Genomic DNA, 27,854 nt, shown 5'->3' with positions numbered 1-27,854 from the left:
ATTTTCAAGTTTAAAGCTGATACAACCTTTCCAGTCCCATGGAATGGTTATTTATGAAAATATTTTTAGAGGTGTTTACAAAGACGCACTTTAAGGAAATACTTCCTATTTGAAGTATTTGTACATCATATATTCCTGGGGTGGTGGGGAGGAAGGATTAAGACCTGTAGAAAAGATGAAGGGACCAGATTACACCCTGAAATGCTGGAAAGCATTAAAGGAACAAATCAAAATTCACAAAGCACAATGTAAAATTTCTAGGCAACCGCGAAAATCACACTTTTGAACAAATTTTGCTTTGCTAGATCTTGCCCTTTCTCTCAATACATCTGTATACCTTTCGTGTGTGTGTGATTAAAAGAGCCAAAATTCTCAAAAGAGGCATATTTCTGCACTTGAACAACAGTCAGCTTAACTATCTTCTTTGATAACCTTCCAGAGAAAATGAAGAGCACAATTTCACTCCCGAAACTTTAAAAAAGAACTGCTATGTGGCACAGCTCGAAAACCAAACCTCTTAGGCTTTCATGCTTCCTCTGGTGGAACTTCCTGAAACAGTGCCAAGAATCGTTTGATCACTTAAACCAGAGCTGATGAGTTAGAAGCAGCTGGAGTATATGAATCAGTGGTCATTTCTCTGTTATTTTTTTTAACAGATCACTACCTAGAGAACCAAGTAACTTGATCAAAAAGGCATTCTGAAAATAAAATTAGGAGGCAGAAAACCCAGAGTTCTGAATTAGGATTAAACTGTTTTAACTTCAATTGTTTCTCTAGCTTCTTCTAATAGCTTTGTTTTCTCAGTCCCCTTATGAGATTTTGGAGAGTAAGGAACCCAGCACACTTTTTATCTATCTCCCTAAGAACATAACAAGAGAATGGTCAAATAGCAGTTGTTTGAAATGTATTTATTCATTGAGTGTAATTATAAGCTCAAATAATAAAATATTATAAATAAAATATTTCCTTCTTATTCTCCCACTATAATCAGGTTTGCACTAGAAATTATAGAAAGAGCATAAAATGATTTCTAGAACATTAAATGCAATGCATCAAAAAGGCTAAAGAGAAGTTTCATGGGGCAGAGTAAATGGCAGAAGTGGAAATAAGTATGTGTAACGCGTTAGTCCTAACTCTGATGTCACACACATTCTTTGTAAACATCATTTCTTATTTTTACCTAATTTAATTTCTCACATTCATTAGTGTTCACTAGTAGACTATATATGAATTAAACTTAAATAAATATTTCCTATAACCACATCACTCAATGTTGATTTTTGATCCCAGACGTTTTTCTTTATAATCCCAAAGCCCGTCATATGAACGAGGACTCTGCCTTCACACCATGCTATATGTTCAATTTTTACCCTTTACATTTCAATCAGAGACTAAGACACGGGAAAGGCAAGTGTTGAGAGGAAAAGAAAGTGGGTATGGAGAAAAAAGAACAAAAGATAAACAACCAAATCATTCAGGAATTTCTTAGCCATGGTAAGGAGTGTGTATTTATTCTAAGTATGATAAGAATTCCGTGTAGGAGTAATAAGAGATCTGCATTTTGGAACTTCTGCTTCACTGACTACGATAAAGCCTCAGACTTATGTGGATCAGAGCAAACTATGGAAAATTCTGAGAGATGAGAATACCAGACCACCTTACCTGCCTCCTGAGAAACTTGTACGCAGGACAGAAGCAACAGTTAGAAAACTGGACATGGAACAACTGACTGGTTCAAAACTGGGAAAGGAATACAACAAGGCTATGTATTGTCACCCTGCTTATTTAACTTATACGCAAACTGCATTATGTGAAATGCAGTGCTAACTGAGTCACAAGCTGGAATCAAGACTGCTGGGAGAAATAACAACCTCAGATATAAGCAGATGATATCACTCTAATGGCAGAAAGTGAAGAGGAACTGAAGAGAATCTTGATGAGGGTGAAAGACTGAAAAGGCTGGCTTAAAACTGAATATTCAAAAAAAAACAAAGATCATGACATCTGGTCCCATCACATCATGACAAGAAGAGAGGGAAAAAACGTGGATAGAGTGACAGATTTTATTTTCTTGGGCGCCAAAATCACTGCAGACAGTAATTGCAGCCATAAAATTAAAAGACACTTGCTCCTTGGAAAAGCTATGACAAACCTAGACAGTGTATTAAAAAGCAAAGACATCACTTTGCTGACAAAGGTTGATATAGTCAAAACTATGGTTTTTCCAGTAGTCATGGGTGGATGTGAGAGTTGGACCATAAAAAAGGCAAAAAGTCAAAGAACTGATGCTTTCAAATTGTAGTGCTGGAGAAGATTCTTGAGAGTCCCTTGAACAGCAAGGAGATCAAACCAGTCAATCCTAAAGGAAATCAACCCTGAGTATTTATTTAAAGGACTGATGCTGAAGCTGAAGCTCTAATACTTTGGCCACCTGATGCAAACAGCCAATTCACTGGAAAAGTCCCTGATGGTGGGAAAGACAGAAAGCAACAGAAGGGGGGTGGCAGAGGATGAGATGGTTAGATAGTATCACTGACTTAATAGACACGGATCTGAGCAAACTCCAGGAGATAGTGAAGGACAGACGAGCCTGCATTCTGCAGTCCATGGGGTCACAGAGTCAGACACTACTTAGCGACTGAACAGCATCAACTATGGCAGCAAAGGAGTGAGGAGTGGACAGAAAAGAGGCAAAGCTAAAGGCAGGGATGTGTGTTAAGAGACTGGTTAAATTATGCAGGCAGGTACTGTGGTGGTCTGAATTAGGATGGGGCTAGTAAAGAGAGGAGCCGTGGATTGATTTCAGAGATGCAATGGGAAGTGAAATCAACTAGACTTGATATCAGGGTAGCAGATGGGAAGACAGGGAAAGGGGGGGTTTTACCATAAATCCTTCCTGAGGAGTATATTTTTTTTTATGACAAGTTTTAATAATTATAGACAAACGCATTTCTTTACACAGGTTGCACTTACACATGTATTGCTAAACAATACAGTTTAAATTAGCCAGCTTCTGAATTTTACATAAGTGGAATATCCTTCTATGGCTTGCTCCCTTCTCTCAGGATCTTACGTCTGATATTCATCTGGGTGCTTGTGTTTAACTCAAGATTATACGGTTGTATGTCAAGTGAGTATACCAAGATTAATTATCTTTTTTACTCACTTATATTTCAGGAAAAATAACGTTATGTATTCCCTCATGTTATTAAAAATATAAGTGAATACAATCTTCTTAATGGCTGAAATTTTTTTATTTTGGGGAATCGGAAAACTAAGGAACAGAGGAGTTCAGCAACCTGAACAGCTACCTGGCTTCTCTTTTAGACGAAAGGGCTAGTCAATCCAGGTTAGCTTCTTTACTGATGATCTTCCTGTTCTCTGCCTTTCCATTCCCATCTCCTTGCTCCAGGTCCTTTTTCTTATTCTGTGACCATGTTGTTCCTTCTGTCAGTTGCTTCCTCCTTTTACACCTCCTCAAAGCCTGACCACCTTTTAATATCTGGCTCATGTCTCCTCCCCTCCATACAGTCTTACTGGACAAATTACTGGACTAAAACATTCATTCATTCATTCAATTTATTCAATAATTACTTAACACCTAGGGTGCATCAGGTACTGCCTTGAGCACTGGGATAGAAAGGGGAATGAAATAGACAAGGCTTCTACTCTCAGAGGAAGAACAGAAGATAAACAAGTTAAAAAACGAAAAGCTAATTTGCCAGTGATAATACATTATGAAAACAAGGCAATTTCTGTACTATTTCTGCTTGGCTTTCTGCCAACTTGCTATAACATTATGAGTTACTGAAGGAATGGACTCCATCTTTCGCCTAAAGCCTGGCATACAATAGGTACTTGAGTGATCAGTGACTTAACACGTGCAAATGAAGAGCACGGATGACTAGATGGAATGATAGATGAATGGACAGAGAGATGAACCAGCAACTGCCTCAAACTGTGACCAAACCACTTAGTCTCTAAGTTTTGCTTCCCCCAACCAGACTGAGAGACAAGAGTCTAGGGTCTGCAAATCTGTACTTGTCTGGCCTGCCCAGTGAAGGTGAAAAGGAATCAACACAGGGCAGGCACCACCAGTTAAGGCTTGATCCCTACTATTTCTATCCTCTTATCCAGTGCCTATTTCCCACAGTCATGCTCCCTCCTTGACTCAAGCAAGCAACTGTCCCCATGCAGGCTTTAATAAATAACAGTAGATTAAAGACTGAAAACTCTATAAGATAATCTTAACCAATTCTTTAGGAATTGTGAAAATAGAAATTTCTAGCTTAGATTATCTAGAACTGCAAGAAGTTCCGTCTATCACTCCAATATGGGATTAAATCCTCAAAAGCTTACCAAAACTAATTTCACTCCTCTTTTTAAAAAACACTTACTAATTTTGCTGCCCTGGCTCTTAATTGTGGCCCAAGAGCTCTTTTTTTAGCTGTGGCATGCAAACTCCTCAGTTGTGGCATGTGGAAATTTAGTTTCCCAACATGGGAAATCAAGCCAAAGCCCCCTGCAATGGGGGCACAGAATTTTAGCACGGAAGTCCCTCTTTTCTCTTAAAAATGTTAAGTTTTCAAAATATTCTGAAGTGGCGGAATATATTTTTAAATTAAAGCAAGATAAAATGGCAAAGCCCTCAATAGTGTGGAATCACTTGCTTATTACATCACTGGACACAGTAAGCACAGATCACAATCAAGGATATTGTTTCTCAAACTTACTTAGCCTTGACCAAAAAAACAAATAAACCTACAGACAAGTCTGTGGACCTCTGTTTAAAGAACATGGTCTTAACGGTTCAACATTCACTTTAGGTGAACATTTTTGTCAAACATTGTGACAAGAGAGAAAAATCCAACAGTAAAGCTCAGTTATAAATAAGTTATCTAATCAGGGCACCCGAAATGTATTATTTCTTTAGTATTTATCAGCTAAATGAAACATTAAAAATTATTTTTCCCCATTAAGAAATAGCTAACCTCTAACAATATGTCCATTACTTGACTTAAGTTTAAGAAATCCAGATCTAAAAAAAACACAAGGGTATCTCTTCAAAAATGAATTCACGTTTATTTATGGTATGGGCGTATACAAGCACAACAAACTGAATACTTTAATTGAAGTTCATTTCTGATTAATATTCAAATGCTAGTGATTTTTAAAACATTAAAATTTTATATTCCTCTGCCCATCAGCCACAGTTCTCTGATGAACAGAGTTAATATACATAAACTCTTTAAAACAGAAGTTTGCTTAGATATTTCAGATAACCACGTGAATAAATTATCTTGTCCAAATAATTATCCTCTATTTATTTGATATTAACTTCCGATTTTGCATTGGGGTTTCTTAAAATGAGAACATTTAATTAAAGCTATATGAAAGACCGTCTGAAAATATATCTGAAAGTTGATTTTTATTGTTAATTAATAACAATGTCCAAAAATTATAAATAAAGTGTAACCCTAACCAACAAGAGTTAATGCAGACTGAAATCTGAAGATTCTGGAACCTCTTAATTTAGGGGTTACTGACCTCTTTAGTGACATAAACATAACCATAAATATCTTTTTTCTTGCATCTCCCTATTATATTTTAGTAACAATTAAAATAGATCTACTTTTTAGTTATCCAGAGAGGCTTAAATATATAAAACACAGGTTTTCTATTCAGGAACTATTTCTTTTATTATTTCAAGTGCCTCATGCCAATTTAGCTTCACTAAAAATTATAAACCTCGATAAAATATTATCCAAACGAATTAAAGAACTATAAAAAAATAAATAGGATTGTATTTTTGTGGTAGTGAGTTAGCTAAAAGCCACCCAGTTGAAAAAGAAATGTTTCTTATAAACATCATAATTATGAAAAAATAAATAATATTTAAATTGTACTTGCTTTCATATATATACTATCTGTCTTTCAAGAAGCTATTTTTTCCTCCTTGGAAATAAAGCTATCTTCTTTTAGCATAAAGAACCAATCAGTTTCCAATTCCATCTCTAGGTATTAATACTCTCTTCCTCCTTGCCAAGTAACACTTATCAAAACACTTGTCAACAGCAACTATCACCTTTTTCTCCCTTCCTACTTGTCTTTCAATCCACTGCTATATGGCTATCGCCCTCTCCAATTGTCAAAACTGACTCTCCTTAAGATCAGCAATAGCCTGAACTTGCTAAATGCAGGAGTGGCTTACTCCACACCTTATTGTTTCCTCTAACTGAGGTACGGACTTGACATTCTCCTGGTTTCCTCAGCCTCTATACTGCTTCATGACATCCATTTGCCCCTCTCAGGTGCAAAACCTTCCCCTGCATTTCCGTCTCCCAAAAGCCTCACAATTCTTAGGATTTCAACTGAAACATCACTTCCTCAAAGAAGCCTGCTCTGCTTCTGCAGCTTTAGTCAGCTACCCAGCTATAATTTTCTTACTCATTCTTTTACTCTTAAACATTTATGACTACTTGAATTAAATTTTGTAAGTAATTATTTGATGTTAGTCGCCCTCACTGGAAGGTAAGGTAGGGGCTGTGATCCCTAGTGGCCAGCACCAGCTTTCTACACATGGACATTTAAAGGAAGGAATGGAGAAACAGATGGAAGAAGAAACAAGTTTCACCAATTAAGGTGATAACTATTAATTTTGATTCTAAATGGTAAACAAACAACAAAAAAGCACTGTTTCAATAATTTGATAAAAACTAACTGGAAAGTTAGTTGAAATTCAGACAAATAATATTAGAGATACCACGTATAATTTGAAGTACAATTTATCCTGAATATTAAAATGACTGGCAACAACTACCAACAATAATCCTATTTTTTAAAAAAGTTTCAGAAATCAAAACTAAACACTGTTTTGCAGAATCATTAATCCTCTCAGGCTCAGTAGAAACTGGGCTATAATGAAGAAAACCATATTAGAATATAAACATACTAGAATAAATATTTCTTAAACCTGAATTAACATTTAAAAATTACTCTCAATTACTCAGTGTATTCTTAAAAAGATAAAAGAAGTATTAAGTACTACAAATATCTCGATCCTGTGCTGTTGATAAGGTGTGAATCATTCCTGTCCTGTTTCTTCATTCATAAAAAGCAGGTGAATAGCTGATCTACAAGTTCCTTTCCAATCCTTCTAAAAGATGAGAGTTACACCAAGAAACCTAACACAGCAACATCATGGTTAATCTGAAAGTCTGCTTCAGAGTCTCTTTTAACTACTCAAAATACAAAAGATTAAAAGTCTTTAAAAAAAATTAAAACCCCTCTGAATAGCAAGATTTGTTTTTATTATTACCCAACAAGTCACATGTATTTAAGGCAGGCCTTTAAACTTCACAACACCTTGATTTTTATTTTGATCACTGTTGCAATATGCTTCATTATCTACCAGCGAACTATATAACAAGGCTACTAACAGACTTGAGAAGAGTCAGAAAGGGAATGAGATAAGAAAAATGGTACAGAAAAAAATATTAAAGCACAGATTATCCTCTAAAGATCAGCAATGTACATACATACAGTGCTTTTAGTGAAGCAAAGAGCAGAATACACCTTCATTAACTTATAGTATGTTCATTTCAAATATTTCAAATCCTAAAAGATGATGCTGTGAAAGTGCTGCACTCAATACCGCAGGAAATCTGGAAAACTCAGCAATGACCACAGGACTGGAAAAGCTCAGTTTTCATTCCAATCTCTAAGAAAGACAATGCCAAAGAATGCTCAAACTACCACACATTTGCACTCATCTCATACACTAGCAAAGTAATGCTCAAAATTCTCCAAGCCAGGCTTCAACAGTACATGAACCGTGAACTTCCAGATGCTCAAGTTGGATTTAGGAAAGGCAGAGAAATGAGCTATCAAATTGCCAACATCTGCTGGTTCATAGAAAAAGCAAGAGAGTGCCAGAAAAACAACTACTTCTGCATTATTGACTACACCAAAGCTTTTGACTTTGTTTGTTGGATCACAACAAACTGTGGAAAATTCTTCAAGAGATGGGAATACCAGACCATCTGACCTGCCCTCTGAGAAATCTGTATGCAGGTCAAGAAGCCACAGTTAGAACTAGACATGGAACAACAGACTGGTTCCAAATAGGAAAAGGAGTACGTCAAGGCTGTATATTGTCACCCTGCTTATTTAACTTATATGCAGAGTACATAATGAAAAATGTTGGGCTGGATGAAGTACAAGCTGGAATCAAGATTGCCGGGAGAAATACTGATAACCTCAGATATACAGATGACACCACCCTTATGGCAGAAAGCAAAGAACTAAAGAGCCTCTTGATGAAAGTGAAAGAGGAGAGTGAAAGCTGGCATAAAACTCACCATTCAGAAAACTAAGATCATGGCATCCCATCCCATCACTTCATGGCAAATAGATGGGGAAACAATGGAAACAGTGAGAAACTTTATTTTGGGGGCTCCAAAATCACTGTATATGGTACTACAGCCATGAAGTTAAAAGACGCTTGCTCCTTGGAAGAAAAGTTATGACCAGCCTAGACAGTATTAAAAAGCAGAGACATTACTTTGCCAACAAAGGTCTGTCTACTCAAAGCTATGGTTGTTCTAGTAGTCATATATGGATGTGAGAGTTGGATCATAAAGCAAGCTGAGGGCTGAAGAACTGATGTTTTTGAACTGTGGTGTTAGAGAAGACTCTTGAGAGTCCGGTGGACTGCAAGGAGATCCAACCAGTCAATCCTAAAGGAAATCAGTCCTGAATATTCATTAGAATGACTGATGCTGAAGCTGAAACTTCAATACTTTGGTCACCTGATATAAAGAACTGACTCATTGGAAAAGACCCTGATGCTAGAAATGATTGAAGGCAGGAGGAGAAGGGGTTGATAGAGGATGAGATGGTTGGATGGCATCACTGACTCGATGGACATGAGTTTGAGTAAGCTTTGAGAGTTGGTGATGGATAGGAAAGCCTGGCGTGCTGAAGTCCGTGGGGTCACAAAAAGTCAGACACGACTGAGCGACTGAAGTGAACTGATATATATGTTCATATATATATATGCATATATTATACTAAAATGAACATTATAAAATAAGTATGTTTTATAAATGTGACTATAGATGTGGTTGGAGAAGGCGATGGCACCCCACTCCAGTCCTCTTGCCTGGAAAACCCCATAGACGGAGGAGCCTGGTGGGCTGCAGTCCATGGGGTCGCGAAGAGTCGGACACGACTGAGCGACTTCCCTTTCACTTTTCACTTTCATGCATTGGAGAAGGAAATGGCAACCCACTCCAGTGTTCTTGCCTGGAGAATCCCAGGGACGGGGGAGCCTGGTGGGCTGCTGTCTATGGGGTCGCACAGAGTCAGACATGACTAAAGCGACTTAGCAGCAGCAGCATAGATGTGGTAACACTGTATACAAATTAAAAGAAACTAAACTCTGTTTAAAATTATTTTAATGATAGTAATAATTGTAAACCATCATTCTTTTCTAAAAATATCGGACTACTGGTTAAGAGGGCATAGTACAGAATCTTTATCATCTCAGACATCAGGGAAGCCCCAATTAAGAACTTGAATTCATAAATTCTGTAACTTCGGCTCTGTGGCTGATCCACTGTATTCTTTACGTAAAACTCAAATTCAAGTTTTCTTATCTTTAATCCCTGTTTGCAAAGTAAAGGAAACAGCCAAATCAAGGATATTAGTTACCGAGGAAGCATACAATGTATAAAAACTAAACAACATCAGCCCATGACCACAGCAGAGAAGACTAATTAGCAAACCACTAATTATAATTTGGCCTATCATTCCATCCTCAACTCTACTTTTAAAAAATCTCTGCTTAATTCCACAGTTATTACCTGTCTAGTATGTACAAAGAACTATTAGGCCATACAAGATAAAAGAATGAAAAAAATATGGTCCCTTTACACTTGGTAGGAGCAGGACACAAATATAGGATCACAGAAGGGGAATTCCCAAATTTAGGAATCCGGCCTATACCCTCAAAAAAAGATTCAGCATAAATGGTGAAACAACTATTCTTTTCCTAAATGTGGGGGAAAGGTCCAAGTTTCTCTTTTATCCATCCAACACTTCAGAACATAAGTGTGATCATTCTCTAAATGTTCAATAAGTGAAAATATGATTAAAGGTATTTTAAGGCAAAACTAGCAGCTTCTATAAAAAAATTAGCTTCGTTTAAATTTGCTCCTTGTTAAATATAGATTGTTCTTTAAGCAAAATTCATTCAAGAATTCACTTACGAATAACAATTTAAAAGGTTAGGAACAGAGGAGGTATCAGGTAGACTTTAAGGTTTCCATATTCAAACATTTATTTGCATAATTAGAGAAGACTAAAATCATGAAATTTAGCATCTCTTATTAAAAATACTGACTGTTTAATATTTTATTGTTGTTGTTGTTTAGTTACTAAGTCCTGTTCGACTCTTTTGCGACCCCATGGACTGCAGCCAGCCAAAGTCCTCTGTCCATTCCAGGCAAGAATACTGGAGTGGGTTGCCATTTCCTTCTCCATTTTAATATTTTTAGACCATAGAATATTTTTTTTCCTGATGGCATATCTATATATCAGTCATATTCTTGGTAAATGCTTAACTATTCAATTAACAGTTAGAAAGACTGATGTCAAAAGATAATGTTCCTTTATTAATTGAATCCCACATGGAAATCTTACTTTTGACGCTTCAGTAAAATAAGAGAGATTGTTAATACACATTACCCTATGAACATGATGATATAAGATAACAATACTGAACATTCAAAGAAATAGCAAGGATGACAATGTTGGAGGAAACAGTGAAAATAATAAAGAAAAAATTAACAGGAAAAAACTTTTGTATTTAAGACTTATCTTCTGTCTAAAATGCTAGCACAACAGAAGCTATGTCTTTAAAAATCAGATAAACAGCTAACACAAATGCCTGGTAAGCCAAACTATTTTTTAAAAAGTATGATGTATAGCGTCTACTTTTATTACATTAATCTTTCATAATTTCATCTATCTGAAATTAAACTCTTTAATATCAAGTGATTAAAATGAACTAGACCTAATTAAACACCTATATAATGCCGTAAGTAACTCAAACTTTACATAAAAGATTATTGGCTTTTTAAAATCTCCAGCATTGATTCACAATGAGCTTCTCCCATACAATCCAAAGTTACTTGGGGTTAAGAAAAATCCAGTTATAAATATATAATTATATTACATAATTAACAAAAATACCCCCAGAACATGCCAAATCATGTTCTTAAAATGAGACTTTAAAAAAAAATTCTATAGAAAATGATAGTAAAACGATCATTTACTATAAGCCCTTTCTGAATGTCCCCACAGGATTCTGAGAACACAAGCACAGAAAAGAGGGATACAGCTTGACTTACTTCTGACTAAAAGCCGCTGCGCAAGCTGGGCAAGAAGAAACTATAAACCATGAGGACCAAACTCCTTTAATTTCTTCTCTCTGGTCATAAAAGAGGCACCCTCAACACAGGTTAAGTGTCTATGTAAAAAGAAGCGTAAAGAAATCTGTTGGGGTGGGAGGGACTGCAAGGCATCCATCAACATTTGTTTGAAAAGACCTGCCAGGCTCTCAGGAGTTACACTTAAATAATGTGACCCTTCTAGACAGGACAATAAGGAGACAGATTAGCCCCTTCAAGGGGTGATTCATCCTCGGACACATGGTGAGAGGGGAGCCAATATAAAGCTTGGATCCTGCATGTTTGCTTAAGCATCTGGGCAGCTCTGTCTATGGCCCCGAAACTAAACTAGGGGGTAATAAGGCACCTAACAGTCCCTGGAGGTACTCGGGGAAGACTCCGGATTGCACTGAGGGGTAAAATGCCGGGCTCTTCCAGGCCGACCCCCGACCAACCGCATCTGCTCTCCTCTTGCCGGAGCGGAGGCCAATTGCCAGCGCCAAGATCTGCAGGGCGCTTGCCCCCTTCATCACACCTATCGTCTGCCTGAGAGTTTTGAATACAACTCTTAAATATTCAGTAGTCTAATGAAACAACGAAAAGCAGATTTTAAAAGGAAACTGGCCCGCCTCAGAGCTCTAGAGGGAACCCAATGTGAAAGTGAGAAAAGAATGCATTCTGCACAGGCAACTCTTTCCGCGTGTGTAACCCTCCCCGGGTTTCTCACGGGTTCCTACACCGACCGACGCGCACCCACACACTCTAGAAGGTCCTTCAGGGCCCAGAGAGTTTACCGCATCAGACTGGAGAGCTTTGTGGTTGGGGGGCCAGTATTTAAACCCCCCTTTTTAGTATCTCAAAACCCTAGAGATTAACCCACCCCATCAGGTAGCTTCCTCCAGCAGGCGCGTCTTCCACTCTTGCAAAGCCACTCCCCTCTCCTGCATTTCAGGGGCCAGGACGACGCCAGGAGCCGCGACCAGCCCGCACTCCCTGAGGCCCGAGGCCCGAGGCGCAGGAGGGGCTCTTGCCGGCTGCTCTGGAGGAGCCCCGAGGAGGAAGCACCTCCCCGCGAGCGAGGGTGCTGTGCTTCTCCCTCCTTCCTGCAGATGGAGGCAGGCGGGGAAAGAGCCGCTTTAAGGCCAAGAGCCTCTCTGCTCTCAACAGCCCACGGACGGGGCGATGAAGCCGCCCAACGTCCCTGTGCTCCGGGAGAAGGAGAAAGGAGGCGAACATGCAGGGGCCGGCCACTGTTTTCAAAATACTCTAAAATTCTAACCTGTACGTGATATTTTTGGTACACACAAAACCTGAAGAGAAATCGGTTTCCAGCAAGTTTACCCGTTGACAAATGAAGTTTAAACCCCACCCTCTTTTCCAAAATCAAGTCTGCGTCCCCACCGGCTAGAAAGCAGTGTGGTAAAATGTCCTCTCCTGAATGAATTTATATTCAAGTTGCTTTCCCTCTGGAGCTCCTTGCTGTTGCCTGGAAACAGGAAACCTTCCCACCTACAAGCTTCCTGACTCCTCTCCCCCTCCTCTCACAGTGCAGTGAATGTACCTGGCCATGCTTCTAGATACTGTTTATCTTAAAGAAGAGCCGAGTCCTTCAAATAGAGGCAATGACAGAAATTTTGCCATTCACTAGCCCAACAAATAAGTACTGAACACTTGAATTACTCAGACAGGAGAATCACAAAAGTCACTTCATTTAGCAGCATTTTAAAATGGTGACTATGAAATACAAATTTATTTAAAAGTCTTGTTCAATAAAAACAAAAGTTACCCAGAGCTTTTTTTTTTTACCTACCACTTTGTCTTAATGATGTTTCCTTGAAATTCTATGTTCCTGGGGTAAGGGACAACATCATCTCTTTTAACAGCCTCTATGCTTGACCGATCAGTCACCCTGGCACCCCCTAAACTTCAACACCCACATCATACCAGCGGCTAAGGCCTCAGGGAGTTTCCTTATCTGTTCTTCACTCATTTGATCTTTCCTTTCCACTCCTTTTGCTACCACTGAACTTTCACCAGGAATTCATTTCACTGAAGATTACTGCAGCAATAAGTGCTATTGCTATTACTATCAATTACTTAGAGAATACCATATGCCAAGAAAGCATTTATATGTTTTACCTCACTATTTCTCTCAAAAGTCAATGCAACATGTACTATTATTATTCCACTTTAAAGATGAGGAAGCTGAGATTTACCGAGTTTAAGTAACTTGCCTAGAGCCTCAAGTTCCTCTCCTAGGAAGACAGAAGTAGGACTTCTTTATCTACCAATCCTTTCTCTGTTCCTACTAGTTTTCATTGGAAAATATTGTTTTGATAAATTTTAAAAACTTAAAATGTTCATTTACTTTTTTCCTAGGTGAAATCACATTGTGCTTCACACACACCAACACACAATGCTTTACTTCCTACAGGTGTGAGAGAGATCCTTTTTAGTATTTTAATTAACGGGATTTATGTCAACAAACTTTACATGCCTTTCAGAGTAAAATAATCAATATCTTCTTATGATTTAATGTTCATAAAGAGCCTTGAAAAGTGAAAGTGAAAGTCCCTCAGTCATGTCTGACTCTTTGAGATCCCAAGGACTATAGAATCCATGAAATTCTCAATCCCAAGGACTATAGAATCCATGAAATTCTCCAGGCCAGAATACTGGAGTGGGTAGCCTTTCCCTTCGCCAGGGGATCTTCCCAACCCAGGGATCGAACCCAGATCTCTTGCACTGTGGGCAAATTCTTTACCAGCTGAGCCACAGGGGAAGCCCATAAAGAGCTTTAAGAGAATAAATAAGTCATAAGGTAAGCTTTGGTCGGTCCCTTGAAACAAAGACACAAGACCCTAATAATAAAACAAAATTCAGAGAGTAAAAAGAACTAGATGCATAAATAGGTAAGTAGGTACATCAAACCTCAGAATGTTGACCTGTAACTAAAGCAAAACCGAAAACTAGAAACTGCCTCTTAAGTTAGTGAATTAATGAGGCCAATAAAGTTGAAATTATAAACTGCTATTGAGAATTTCCAGATAACATACCCTTTGGTTTTTTTAAAAGAATCAGTTCAACAAATTATGGGTAGTGTTTGATTCATAACTTTGGGGCTTCCCTGAAGCTCAGATGGTAAAGAATCTGCCCGCAATGAAGGAGACCTGGGTTTGATCCCTGGGTCAGGAAGATCCCCTGGAGGAGGAAATGGCAACCCACTCCAATATTCTTGCCTGGAGAATCCCATGGACAGAGGAGCCTGGTGGGCTCCAGTTCACGGGGTCACAAAGAGTCAGACACAGCTGAGTGACTAACAGACTAACACTACTACCTGATTCTTAAATGTACTGAAGAAATCACGTAAGTATAAGCCAACAAAACCATAAAATAACCGTTTAATTCTAAGCAAACGCCATAGGCAGGACTGGATTCCAAATGAAGCATTGATTTGCCAGCTACCTCAACTTTAGCACATCCCTCAAATTGTCTGAGCCTCAGTTTCCCCACATCTACAAAGATAACAATGGCAACCCTGAGTCTACTACAGGCTGTTCTGAAAATCAAATGAAAATACGAATGAGATCTAAAAATATAAAGTTAGTTTTTCTTAACTATACATCTATTAGCTTTCATCACATTTTAAACAGTCAAACGTACAATAGAAAAATTTGAAGTCAGAACTTCTCTAATTTCTGGCATACAAGATTCATTATTTTACATTTAGAAAACTTGCTTTTTCATTTATATTAACTTTGGAGATACTACGTTACTCAAGGACTACATGCCTATTAAAATTATTTAAATTAGAATTACCCAGTGAGATCAGTACAATGAATGACCAAGTACTGTGTCTGCAGTTATTAAAGATATGATTGTTACTTATGAAATTTTCATCCATGGAAACTGTATTTACCTAAAGATAAAACCAGAAAGTTAAGAGAAATGGGCAAATGATACAGTATTTCTATAAAAATGAGCATTATAACTAACACAAACCAGTATGGTATTTGTTCAGAATACAAATATCTATACCCATCAGATGGTCAGTGTAGGCAACACTGGTGGCAACTTTGCCAAAAACTGAAATATTTGTGAGTCAAGAGGTTTGGGGTGTTTCTTTAGTTCCTAAATGAAACCCTGTGTCACTCATTGCAAAATATAATTCCAAACATCTTATTCACCAGGAGAGTGATAAAATCAAGGAAACCCTGGAAAACCAAACTGTTCAGGAACACTGGCAACAGAATGAGAGAATGCCAAATAAATCCAAATTGATATTAAATATTTTTAAAATTTAGTATAGTGCATAACTGGGTATACAACTAAATAGTCTGTCTTTATAAAGTGGTGGGGGAGGAAGAGGAAGGGCAGCTGAGGGTATTACTATTTTTTATTCAAGTTGTTTATTTAGACAACTAAAGAGGAGAGAAAATTCTTTACAAGAAACTTTTATCAAATTCACTGAGACAAAAATGTTTTTAGGCCTAGATTATACAGCTAATAGTCCTGGTTTTTCCACTAGAGTTTACAAGGATAGAAACTGTATGTCTAACTGCCAGCATCTCTGTGGATTTATGTAATTCTTTGGTTATAATACACTTTTCATTAATCCTTCTCTATTTTTAAGTCTGAGATAATTCTAACAGTGGTCAGATAGTTGGGATGTTAAAACCTATTTGGATATATGAACCACAGCAACTATTACAGCACTTCTCTAACCAGAAGTCCACTTGAGTTGGTTTACACTGCCCTCTACAGCCTTGAGTCATTCTTTCTGAAAAATAACTGTATTTTTGAAATACGGAAGGACACCAGAACAAGGGGCCAAGAGATATTCCTTTTTTTTTTTAATTTTTTATTAGGGTATAGTTGCTTTACACTGTTGTGAAGAGATATTCTTAAGCACTCAGTTTTCATCTCTGAATCACATTAACAATGATGACTTGAGAACTGAATTTTTAAACACTGTCACACATCTTTTTACCCATTTTTATTCATTAAGCTCCCAATGAGGAATTTTCTTTATTTCAACAAATAATTACTGCGGGCTTATTATTATGTGTGATATTGTGCTAAGTGTTAGAATAACCAAAATATTTATGGTGTGATCCTTTATTCTTCAGAATTTCCAACAAGCAGTTTTAACAGATGATTATTAAAGATACATATGTATTTGAAATCACATTTCTCGAAAGATCAATCTAAAGATCTATATCACAAAGAAGAGTGGAATAACCTATACTCAATTACAACTTAATATAATGTTATCTTGGGAGTAAAAGAATGGTGGGTTTGCATCTGGAGTCCTCTATTAGGATTCTGTGATCATGGATAAGTTACTTAACCCTCCAGATCTCAATTTTCTCATTTATAAAACAGAGATGTTTGTAATTCCTACCACCAGTTTTTGGCAAGAATAAGTGATATATCCTTGAAACCATACTGCCTTATCATAATGAGTGTTCAATCAATGATAGCTATTAAGTTATTTTTATTACTCACATGTATTTTCCAAACCAAAAGTGGGGACAGGTAAGCTGAAAAAATGCTAGTGTATTTATGAAGAAAATGAGAGAGATTTTAAATTAGGAAATTTAAAATGCCCCAGAAAACCAAAACTGTGTATTTCCTCTTTAATCTACTGAAAAGTTAATAAAACTGTACTATGTTAAACCTATAGCTTCATTTTTAAAGCCTATATAATATTTTCATAAATATATTTATTTGTAGCTCAAGAAATTTTGAGTTTATACAAAGTTATCACATGAGTAATAAATCTTCAAGAAGAATGCTTCTTAATCTCCATCAGAAATAACATATTTGAGTCTTTTTTGTTGTTTTGATTTGATCTATGTACACTATTAAGTATGTCAAGGCTGTACGTTGTCACCCTGCTTATTTAACTTATATGCAGAGTACATCATGAGAAACACTGGGCTGGAGGAAGCAAACAAGCTGGAATCAAGATTGCCATGGAAATATTAATAACCTCAGATATGCAGATGACACCACCCTTATGGCAGAAAGTGAAGAAGAACTAAAGAGCCTCTTGATGAAAGTGCAAGAGTAGAGTGGAAAAAGTGAGCTTAAAGCTCAACATTCAGGAAACTAAGATCATGGCATCCAGTCCCATCACTTCATGACAGATAGATGGGGAAACAGTGGAAACAGTGGCTGACTTTATTTTTCTGGGCTCCAAAATCACTGCAGATGGTGATTGCAGCCATGAAATTAAAAGACACTCTTTGGAAGGAAAGTTATGACCAATCTAGATAGCATATTCAAAAGCAGAGACATTACTTTGTCAACAAAGGTCCATCTAGTCAAGGCTATGGTTTTTCCAGTGGTCATGTATGGATGTGAGAGATGACTATAAAGAAAGCTGAGCACCTTAGAATTGATACTTTTGAACTGTGGTGTTGAAGAAGACTCTTGAGAGTCTCTTGGACTGCGAGGAGATCCACCCAGTCCATTCTAAAGGAGATCAGTCCTGGATGTTCATTAGAAGGACTGATGTTGAAGCTTAAACTCCAATACTTTGGCCACCTGATGCCAAGAGGTAATTCATTTGAAAAGACCCTGATGCTGGGAAAGATTGAGGGCAAGAGAAGAAGGGAACAACAGAGCATGAGATGGTTGGATGGCATCATTGACTCAACGGACATGGGTTTGGGTGGATTCCAGGAGTTGGTTATGGACAGGGAGGCCTGGCATGCTGCGGTTCATGGGGTTGCAAGGAGTCGGACATGACTGAGCAACTAAACTGAATACTATTAAAGAAACAAAACTGTGAAACATTGAAAACAGCTGCAAATGTAGGCTAGTTATTGTGAATATGACCTTATTCCTATAATACGGATATAAGATTGAATAGAATCTTTTAATTGCTTTTATTTGGCCAATCTTTCAGTAACTAAATTGGGATAATATTAAAAATTAGAATAAGAGTTGCATGGGCTTTCCCAGTGGCTCAGTGGTAAAGAATCTGCCTACAGTGCAGGAGATGTGGGTTCAATCCCTGGGTTGGAAGGATTCCCTGGAGGAGGAAATGGCAACCCACTCAAATATTCTTCCCTAGGAAATCCCATGGATAGAGCTTGGAGGGCTACAATCCATCCATAGGGTTACAAAGAGTCAAACACTACAGAGCGATGGAGCATACATATGAGTTGCATATTTACTCAAAATTTTAAAATAAACCAAAAAAACATGAATTGGTATGTTGAGAATAAATTAAAGGCACTGACTTCTTTTGAATTCAGAATTAACAGTGTGGCTCATTTAATAACATCACTTAAGGAATTTTTGTTGTTTTATATTCTATACAATGGGCCTCTTAATATAAATCATTATATTTCCCCCCAAATTTAGCTTTCCTAGTCATACTTCAGTAAATATAATCGTTTATCTCAATGGCTGATCATTTAAATGTTACTTTGAAAAATTGCTCTGTTTACACATTTGTTCATTTATTCATTCAGAGCTCAGTCATTAAAACACTGAAATGATTATACATATTGATGGTAATTTTAACTTTTTTTAAAAAAAGAATTTGTAAACATATTAATGATCAGAAGATTACAAAGAAAGGATGTTGAGACACTGCGAGTTTACTTGTCAACATATGAAAATCTCCAAGCCATTTCAGGCATGTTTGGCTTTTTTGAAGAGTAACAATCTCAGTAAACTAGCCCACTGATGGGCACTAATTGTCTGAAGACAATGTATTAAGTGAGTTTTAATTTATTTGCTCTTATTTAAAAAAAATAAACAAGTGTCAAAAATCCTTTCAGTAGGAATGGTTGAGAAGAAAGGACCAGCTGAATATTGCAATTTCATAAAGTTCAGGCAACAGTAAGTTTCAGAGGTCATCACCAGCATACAGTGGTTCTGGTTCAGCAATAACTGTACCATTCTAAGTACCTTAAAGAAGGTAGTGTACTTTCGGGTAATATTTTCAGTCTCCTAGTCTAGCATGATATAATTTCCCATAACCTTTATTTACCCTTTCATAGTAAGTTGCTAAATGATTTCTTCACAAAATAAATACCTTATTCTTTCAGAAAGAGCAAATGCCCTGCACAGTCAGCGGCAAACAGGAAAGAAACTGCGCCAGTGGTAGGTGGCTCAACTAACAGATCCTAGCATTGGATTAAATGATGCACGCACACACACACAGGGACGGAACACTGCATGGGGGGAGGATGAAACACTGAAAGGGAGATGGAAAAGAAATTACTCTGAACAAAAAACACAACCAAAGGTAGGCCAAACATTCCTCTCTTAAAAACACTGTTTACTTGGTTAAGTTTGAGAAGCTAGCAGAACCAGACATCAAAGATTTGCTTAGGGCAATGAATTTCAACAAGTAGAACAACATCATCAGCTGCTTTCAGGGGAAAAAGACATATGAAACTATCATATTTAGGATATTTTCTTAGGTTTGTTGAAAATAACAGTTGGGAGTAAAATAACCTAGTACAGTTCCTGGCATGTAGTGTCTATACAAGTTAGGCAATATTATTACAAGTTTCATCTCCACATCAAGATAACACAGTGATACTTTAATCACAATTTTGCCAGAAAATCGAAGCTTAAATAGAGGCATCAAGTAACCAGCCATGACACAGTTAACTGGTAGGAAAACAAGATCTGAAAACAGGTCTGTGTGTTTGCTGGAAGCCATATGCTGGTATCAGACATATACTTTACTGGTGCTTCAAAATCATCTGGATGTATACAAAAAAACTTTGAATCCTGGAAATGAAACTCTGGACAATTTGGAAATGAAAAATGTATTTAGTGAAATAGAAGGCTGAATATGAAAAGCAGGACATCACTAAAAGAATACCACTGAAGAATGAGTTAGTAAGCTCAAACCTGGGCCAAAGATTTCTTCAGAATGCAAAAGTATAACGAAATAAAAGGTTAAAAAAGGAAAAAGTTTTCAGACAGAGGACAGACCTGATTTTCACTATCTATTAGCAATTCCAAGAAGGGAGACTAAAGAGTGAAAGAGAGGCAATATCCGAAAACAGAGTATTAGAGAATTTTACATAATCGAAGATTATGAACATTGATTCCAAACGCATAGTTTCACATTGAATGGAGTCACTCACTGAGTGCCGATTTGGATAAATAAAAAACAAAAACTTATGAAACACATGGAAGAGAAATTCTTACTAACAAGGATAAAGCAAAAATCTCTAAAATTAACAGAAAAAAAGAGAAAAGACTTATCCACAAAAGAGATACCAACCTTCCGCCTTCAATAATAATTTAGGAGGAAACTTGTCTTTCTCAACCTAAAAGGCTGAAAACAGAGAATTGGGGGGAACTAAGAGCAAGCTTAAATTCTTCTTTTGTTCTGAGAAAAGGTATTAAACAGATACCTTTAACTCCAGACATTAAGAAAAACATGCTTAAATACACGTGTTAAAAAATTTACTGCGAAAGTGGGGGAACTGAATGAAGAGAATGAAAAGATAGACTTCCAGTTATAAGTACTGGGGCTATAATGTACAGCATGATGTCTAGTTAACACTGCTATATGGTATATTTGAAAGATGCTAAGATAGCAAATCTTAAAGTTCTCATCACAAGGAAATAATGGGTTTTTTTCCCCTTTGGGCAAGGAGAGGGGTGAAGTGGGGGGAATCTACATGAGATGACTGACATGCAGTTAACTAAACTTACAGGTAGTGCTAGTGTTAAAGAAATCACCTGCCAATGCAGGTATACATAAGAGACGCGAGTTCGATCCCTGGGTCGGAAAGATGCCCTAGGGAAGGAACGGCAACCCACTTTAGTATTCTTGCCTGGGAAATCCCATGGACAGAGGATCTCGGCAGGCTACAGTCCATGGGGTCACAAAGACTTGGACATGACTAAAGTGACTTAGATGCAAACTTACTGTAGTAAACATTTCACAGTACATATAAATCAAATCATTAACGCTGTACACCTTAAACTTACACCGAGCTACATACCAAATATATATAAATAAAACTGAAAGGAAATAAACAAAAATGATCACAAAGTAGGAAAAAATGTATGCTATTCAAACTAGCAGAGCAAATAAAGAATAAAACAAATGCGATCATTCCAATGAGTCTGGAAAACAGAAACAAAGAGAGGGTAATATAAAGAAATTACCAGTTACAAGTTACAATAAATATAAACACACCATCAGAGATATGCTCAGACTAAATTAATAAATAAAAATATATGTACACATCCACAACAGACACACCTAAGACAAAATGACACATGAAATGTTAAAAGTCAGGGATATGAAACTATATAGCAGGCAAATGAAAAGAGAAAGGACATATAAAACAATGACACTAGACAAAAAAAATTAAAGAAAAATCATTAAAAGGGAAAAAGAAAATATCTACATTGCTAGAAAGAATAACCTTCCAAGAGAATAATAGTCACTAGTTCTTATACATTTAATAACATAGTGTTTTAAATATAAAAAGAAAAAATTTTAAATAGCTGTAATTAGCAAATCACAATCACACTGACAGTCTTTAAAATACTCCTCTCAGAAAACAACAGATAAAGTAAAAGAAAAATAAATAATGCTATAAAGGATAGGAATGATACATTGAAATTGTATCGTTTGATACAACAGATAAAATATTAACTTAAGCAGGTATTTTATAGGTAACACTCTGGACTCCACATAAAAAGAAATCACATTCTTTTTGAAGATGTGAAATATTCAGAGATTGATCATGTAGTGGACATCAAAACGTAAATTAACAATTCTTAAACAGTTTTATCCTGCAGGCCACATTCACTAACCTAAATACAGTTAAGATGTGAAATCAATCAATCAATAAAATAAATAGATAAATCAGGAATTTAAGATAAACATATATACACTGCTATATATAAAATAAACAAGGACCTACTCTGTAGCACAGGTAATTATACTCAGTATCTTGTAATAACCTATAATGGAAAAGAATCTAAAAAAGAGTATTTGTGTGTGTATATAACTGAATCACTTTCTTATACACCTGATACTAACACAACATTGTAAATTAACTACAGTTCAATTTTAAGACTAAAAAAAGAATATGCAGAAAAAGAAATTGGTAATAAAATGACAGCCAAAAAAATTTAATCAGGAATTTTAAACTCTGTTTCTAAAAGTAGTGTATTAGTTGAACAGCAAATTAAAATGCATTTTTTTTCATCTTTCAAATGGACAATGACCACACTATGTAAGATAACCTGTGAGATGCCATCAAAATGGTAATCATTGAAAACAGTGCAACAAACAATATTTTACAGAACCATTACATTTGAAAATAACTGAATTATTTCACAACAAGCACTAGAAAACAAAACAGAACAAAAAAAATTTAATTTGAACAAAAGTTAATAAACACACATGAAAAACTAGAGACAGAAAAAATTAAACATTATAAGCAAACAACAAAAAATTTTATATGAAAAAACCTTGAAGTCTATATGAAATAGATGGCTTTATAACAAAATATAAACTATCAAAACTTACCAAAGAACAAGCAGAAAAACCAACACCACAGTAACCAAAATTAAAAAATTAACGCAATTGGCTAAAGGTCTGCATCCTCAAGAAAGGCACGAACGAGCCTGAGGTGGTTTTATAGGCGCTGAGGCTCACTTAACCCCATTCAAGAACCAGGTAAGAGGAGCAAAGAAAAGAAAAATTAGTGTTCCATCATACTTCAAAGTAGATGTAAAATTCTTCAGTAAAATTTAAAAATAGAATAAAACAGTGTATGAAAAGAATAACATCAAATAGAGGTTAGCCCAGAAATGTAAGGATGACTGGCATCAGAAAATATATTAATGCAATTCATTACATTAAGAGAGTAAAAGAAGAAAATGAGATGAGCAGGTCAACAACTTACTTTACCATACACTCATGATATAATTTCTCAGCCAAGAATAGGAGAGAATTTCCTTAATCTGATTAAAAAAAAAATCTAAGAAGAGAAGCCAGCAGAGTCAGAGACCAAGAAGAAGGACACAGAAAATAGTATTCATAATAGTCAAATATTAGATGCATTAAAATATGTAAATATATAACAAAAAAGGATGTTCAGGGACTTTCCTGGTGGTCCAGTGGCTAAGACTCCAAGCTCTCAATGCAAGGGGCCCAGTTCAATCCCAGGTCAGGAAGCTAGATCCCACAGGCTGCAACTAAGACCTGGCATAGCCAAATAATAAATAATTTTTTTAAAAAAAAGGATATACGCTATCATCATGTGTAATCAGCATTATCAGAGGTACTAGCCAACGCATTAACCAAAAGCAAAAACGAAAGAAAGAAAAATGGGCAAAAGAAAACACTGGACAAAGTGACACAACTATCACTCATTAGTCAAAATATCCAAGAGAATAAACTGACAAACTAATAAACTAGTAAGAGAGGTATTATAAAGCTATATAATTCAACCTATTATTTCCATAGAAATAGAACACAATATTTAAGTTCTAAAATATTTGTACACGATTAAAGCATTTCAAATTAGTTAAATCGCACAGTATTCCACAGATTACCTCTGTGTAGATGTGTGTGTATGTGTTTGGCGGGGGAGGGGGGGTGGTGGGGCCGGGAGAAGAGGAGTAAAAAGATCCATCACTACCTCACAACATTAACAATAAATTGCAGACAGATTTTTTTTCAAAGGCTTAACAGAATCAAACAGATACAAGGAAGAGAGTATATACAAGGGAGTGTATCAATGACACTGGGGTAGGAAAGATCCTCTTAAAGAAGGAAAGAAAAGACAGACAAAGTTAATACATATATAAAAACTGTCAGTGTCCCCTGGGAAATTACATTATAAGCAAAGTTGAAAGAAAATACACCAAATTGATAAAGTAGCTAGCTTGGGGACTTGGTGGGGTGAATGACAAAATATTAAAACTACGAATGAAAGTCAAAAGGAAATCTGTTCTTTTATTCATTCAGCAGCCATTCATTCACAAACATTTATTGAGTGTTTAATATGCGTCCAACCCTGTTTCGAGCATGAGGTATATGGAGCAAACAAAACAAAGAGACCTGTTCTCATGAAGCTTCCTTTCTGGAAAGAAAGAGACAAGGCTCTAAACAGGTACGCCAGCAAGTAACTACTAATAAAACACCTCTCATTTTAAATTTAAATAACTTCAGAAGTTAGTAAACAGTAGGAAAAATAAAATAGGACTATATATATTCTAAAATGTATGGGTTTTGGAAAACAAAAAATGTACTCATACATTACCTCTGAAATAGAAACATTAACCTCTGAAACTTTATAAAATTTTATTTTCTCTATAGTAGTTTAGATTTAAGGAATTTATGCACATAAAGATTATTTACCCTTCTGAAATACCTGGATAGAAATACCTAAAAGATCAAATCCAGCAATGACTGACCAGAAAATGAGGGTTTAACGAAAGAATTGCAGGCTTTGAGATATTTATCCATTGTGGCACCAAATGGAGGATAGCACCTTATGTCTGATCCTGAGAGAAGGAGCTGAAAGATACACTGTGCTTCACAGAGGTCTTGAACAAGTTCCCTGGACCTTGAGAAGAAGTCAGAGATGGGCCCCTATGGTCACAAACGGCCTTAACTAGTCAATAAGCAGTTTCCGGAATATAAACAGCTCTTTCCCTTTTTAATTTATCATTTACATTTTTAAAAATATACTCACAAATATTTTTAACATGAGATATACTTTACTTAAAATTCTATTACATTCAGTTAACCTGTCAAGAATACATGAATCACAGTAGTTCCCTGGTGGTCCAATGATTAGGACTCAGATTTCACTGCTGTGGGCCTGGTTCAATCCCTGATCTGGGAACTAGGATCATGAGAACCATGCAGCATGACCAAATATAAATAATTAAAAATAAAATGAATGGATTATCCAAAATGTGATATTCAAAGATTATTTTTAATTAATTACTTACCGAGGACAACTACCAGCATATTAAAAAGTAGCCCATTAAATAAGCCCTGTATTTGTCTAAAGCAGTGATAAACTCTAAAGACCTATTATACTTTTTAGACACTCATGTCCACATCTGCCTACTAAAAACACATGTTCGAAGCATGAATTTTAGTAAAGCGAAACTTCCCTTAAAACAAGTGTGTTTATTTGAACACAAAATTTCAGAACCAAATCAACAAGTGTTTTATGGGTTCACGCTCATGAGGGATCACATGTGTGTTTATTTGAATGTAATCTTACTGAAATAAACACAGCTGCGTTTATTTCAACGTGTGAGAATCAAGATCTACACATGTTTGTGCAGGAGTGAATCATGAAATCATGGCTTAGTGCATGGAAATGTGACTAGGAAATAGCACAAAGCACAATCACTTTCTTCAAATATAACACTGAAAATTAAATCTATAGCTAAAAGGTATTTCAGGAAAAGGTACAATTCAATGTATCTCATAATGAACAGAAATATAAATTTACAGGGTCAAGTATAAAACATCTCTTTTATAAAGGTTTCATTTGAAAAGAAAAGAAAAATGCAACGAATGATAATAAATACGTATGTATCTACCCACTGAAAACATTGCGTAGTATATACTTGACCCTTTTTTAAAAAAACAAAATAATGTAAATAAAATTGGCATTCTCCATTTTTCTCTCCTTGGTCCCGTTAGTCTTCATCCCTTCCTCCTCAGAAGTGAACACTGTCATGAATCTGAGCTAAACAATGTATATAGTATTGTTTTGGGTGTTTTCTAAAATAAACACATAAGATAATAAAGTAAAAATTATTCTATGTTTTGTTTTTTGTCTATCAACTTTGTTTCTGAGATTGATCCAATGATGTTACTTCCAATTTTCTCCATTACAAAACAACTCTGCCATGAATATCCTTGTACACATCCCAGTGCAGATGTTTGAGACTTTCTCTAGGGTATAACTAGATATATAACTGCTGTTTCTCAAATTTTGCTAGATATTGACAAATTGTTTCCCTAAGTAGTTGTATCAAAGTGTACACTGATTTGGAATGGATTCTATATAATTAGGATCTGTTCCAAGCAGAGTGTTCAAGAAATTGGTTTCGTAAATGGATGTGCAGACTTTCATGTTCTTGCTTGATCTGCTTAGGTTATCAGTACAGTGTTTCTCAACCAGAGGTAACTGACTCTAGGAGACATTTATGGTCGTGACTAGGACTTCCCTGGTGGCTCAAAGCATCTGCCTACAATGCGGGACAACTGGCTTGGATCCCTGAGTCAGAAGATCCTCTGGAGAAGGAAACTGCAACCCACTCCAGTACTCTTGCCTGGAAAATCCCATGGACAGAGGAGCGTGGTAGGCTACAGTCCATTGGGTCACTAAGAGTCGGACACGACTGAGCCACTTCACTTCAGGAGAATGGCACTACTAGCATCCAGTGGCTGGAGATGAGGGATATCTCACTGCCCAGTTTTACCTCTGGAAAAACAGAATGTCCAATTGGCTTGTTCTGGTATAAATTCTTCTTCCCTCTTAGGTCAAGAATAAGTTCCAGGAACTTTGGGCTTATGAAATCATCCTTTAAATAATAATAAGCAGTGACCTTAAGTTGAAATGCTTTCTGACATCACAAACAGTTGGACTCAGAATAAGGAGTCCAAACAAGCTACAGCATATAATGCCCTTCTGCTGCTGCTGCTGCTGCTAAGTCGCTTCAGTCGTGTCCGACTCTGTGTGACCCCATAGACGGCAGCCCATCAGGCACCCCCGTCCCTGAGATTCTCCAGGCAAGAACACTGGAGTGGGTTGCCATTTCCTTCTCCAATGCATGAAAGTGAAAAGTGAAAGTGAAGTCGCTCAGTCGTGTCCGACTCCCAGTGACCCCATGGACTGCAGCCTACCAGGCTCCTCCATCCATGGGATTTTCCAGGCAGGAGTACTGGAGTGGCAGCCCCACTAACCAGACTTTTTACAACATCCCTCTGAAGTAATTGTATTCTCTGGTGGCTCAGATGGTAAAGCATCTGCCTACAATGCAGGAGACCCAGGTTCAATTCCTGGGTCGGGAAGATCTGGAGAAGGAAATGGCAACCCACTCCAGTATTCTTGACTGGAAAATCCCATGGACGGAGGAGCCTGGCAGGCTACAGTCCATGGGGTCACAAAGAGTCGGACAGGACTGAGTGACTTCACTTCATCCTCTGAAGTAAATAACCATACACGTATCTAAATTAAACAACTGGAAATGCAACTAAGTCTGAGTCTCATGGTTCATAAGAATAAAATCTTAATCTTACTTCCTAGGTGACTTTACTTATTAATAGTATCTTGGCTGACATTTTTGCCATTTATTTCCATATCTAAGCCATAGCAGAAACAAGAAAAAAAGATTTTTAAGCTAAACTAT

The 27,854-nt window shown here is 36.6% G+C and overlaps 1 protein-coding gene across 19 annotated transcripts in view; it reads right to left on the bottom strand.

Annotated features, from left to right (window-relative positions):
- Positions 1-27,854, bottom strand: part of BBX (BBX high mobility group box domain containing) — a 288,092-nt gene that overhangs the window by 219,321 nt on the left and 40,917 nt on the right. The window contains exon 1 of one of the 19 annotated variants that reach the window (XM_069552469.1): positions 12,334-12,564. The exons of the other annotated variants lie outside the window; for them this stretch is intronic. The gene's annotated coding sequence lies outside the window, so the exon portion shown is untranslated. Of the gene's footprint in view, positions 1-12,333; positions 12,565-27,854 lie in introns of those variants that run through there. 19 annotated transcript variants of the gene reach the window in all.

Source organism: Ovis canadensis, chromosome 1 (genome assembly GCF_042477335.2).
Source record: "Ovis canadensis isolate MfBH-ARS-UI-01 breed Bighorn chromosome 1, ARS-UI_OviCan_v2, whole genome shotgun sequence".
Taxonomy (NCBI): domain Eukaryota; kingdom Metazoa; phylum Chordata; class Mammalia; order Artiodactyla; family Bovidae; genus Ovis; species Ovis canadensis.
This window is presented reverse-complemented; position numbering and strand designations above follow the sequence as displayed.